Here is a 2,076-nt window from a genome sequence, read left to right on the forward strand (position 1 = left end):
TCTCTGCCCTTCCCCCACCTCGTGCTCTCTCTTGCGTGCTCTCTTTCTCAAATAAATAAATAAAATGTTTAAAAAATAATAATTGGTCAAAAATGTGTCTTAGAAAGGAGAAGAGGTTCTTCTAGAGTAGGAAGTTGTAATTGGTCAAGTTGGATTTATCAAGGGGGGTTGGAGAGGGACAGTTTAATATTAATGTCATTAGCAAGAAAAGGTGAGAAACAACAGTTGCAGAAGCTAAGTAGAAAATCTCAGTCCTGGAAAATTGAAAGCTTCTTCGCTCCCCGGCAGCTGCACCCGACGGCTCTGCGGCCATCAGCATGCCACAAAATGAATATATTGAGTTACACTGGAAGGCGATATGGCTATCGTTTGAATTACCACGAGAAAAAAGGAAAGAAAGAAGGTCGAGAGGCTCATGAACGTTCAAAGAAGGCAAAAAAGATGATTGGTCTGAAAGCTAAACTCTACCATAAACAGCGCCATGCTGAGAAAATACAAATGAAAAAGACTATCAAGATGCATGAAAAGAGATGCAGGATCTAGTTACAATGTAGCTGTAAAGTGCTGCCTTGTCTTTGCCCCTGCTCAAAATAAAGCTGTTACCTTTCTAGCCCTGTCCGCCATGGTCATAGCAGCCAGGGATTCATGGTCTCAGACATGTTTACCAAGTAAAACACTGACTTGAGGGGCGCCTGGGTGGCTCAGTCATTAAGCGTCTGCCTTCGGCTCAGGTCATGATCCCAGGGTCCTGGGATCGAGCCCCACATCGGGCTCCCTGCTCAGAGGGGAGTCTACTTCTCCCTCTCCCACTCCCCCTGCTTGTATTCCCTCTCTCGCTGTGTCTCTCTCTGTCAAATAAATAAATAAAATCTTTAAAAAAAAAAAAAATGCATGAAAAGAGAAACACCAAACAAAAGAAAGTTGAAAAGACTCCACAAGGAGCAGTACCTGTGTATCTACTGGACAGAGAGAGACAGTCCGGAGCTAAAGTACTTTCCAACATGATTAAACAAAAATGAAAAGAGAAAGCAGGAAAATGGGAAGTTCCTTTACCCAAAGTCCGTGCCCAGGGAGAAACAGAAGTATTAAAAGTTATTCGAACAGGAGAGAGAAAGAAGAAAGCATGGAAGAGGATGGTCACTAAAGTCTGCTTTGTTGGAGACAGCTTTACTGGAAAACCACCTAAATATGAAAGATTCATTAGACCAATGGGCTTACATTTCAAAAAGGCCCATGTAACACATCCTGAATTGAAAGCCACCTTTTGCTTGCCAATACTTGGTGTAAAAAAGAATCCTTCATCCCCACTATATACAACTTTGGGTGTTATCACCAAAGGCACTGTAATTGAAGTGAACGTGAATGAGTTGGGCTTTGTGACACAAGGAGGCAAAGTTATTTGGGGCAAATATGCCCAGGTTACCAACAACCCTGAAAATGACGGATGCTTAAATGCAGTCCTGCTGGTTTGACAGCAGTTTCAGAGAAGTAATTCCTTATAATTACATAAGACTACACACCGATTAGGAAGACCACCATTACTGTGGTGGTTCTGAATACTACCAAACAGCCTTACGTATCTGCAGTCATCAAGAGAAGTATTTATTCTATTGTGAAAAACATTAAAATAGACATTTATTAAAAAAAGAAAAAGATAAAGAAAACCTCAGTCCTTCAATTTCTCTTCCAGAAGTTACCAACAGGGTTTTGTGTGTTTGTTTTTAAAGATTTATTTATTTATTTTAGAGAGAGATAGAGAGAGTGCAGGGGGAGGGGCAGAAAGAGAGGGAGAGAGTCTCAAGTGGATTCTGCACTGAGCACAGAGCCCAATGCAGGGCTCAATCCGTGGACCCCCTGAGATGAGGACCTGAGCCTAAACCAAGAGTCAGATGCTTCACTGACTGTGCCACCCAGGTGTCCCTACCAACAGGCTTTTAAGGATTCAGTGGTTTTCACTGATTACCTGAGAATGATGTTTTATAGTCTACAAATTTGATTAAATGAAGCCTATGTTTCATCATGTCTTGTGGTACATAGGTTGAAATGCCAGAACTTTGCTAGTGTATAAAAAGACAA

At 41.6% G+C, this 2,076-nt stretch overlaps 1 non-coding gene and 1 pseudogene across 1 annotated transcript; both read left to right on the forward strand.

The window, feature by feature from the left end:
- The first annotated feature begins 317 nt into the window (after nt 1-317).
- LOC118010227 lies at nt 318-1,472 on the forward strand (annotated as a pseudogene).
- LOC118010951 lies at nt 531-659 on the forward strand. Its single transcript, XR_004679366.1, has one exon. It is a non-coding gene; the product is annotated as a small nucleolar RNA SNORA63 (small nucleolar RNA).
- Nucleotides 1,473-2,076: the final 604 nt, after the last annotated feature.

This window comes from Mirounga leonina, unplaced genomic scaffold (genome assembly GCF_011800145.1).
Source record: "Mirounga leonina isolate KUSES-001 unplaced genomic scaffold, KU_Mleo_1.0 Mir_129, whole genome shotgun sequence".
In the NCBI taxonomy this organism is placed as follows: Eukaryota; Metazoa; Chordata; class Mammalia; order Carnivora; family Phocidae; genus Mirounga; species Mirounga leonina.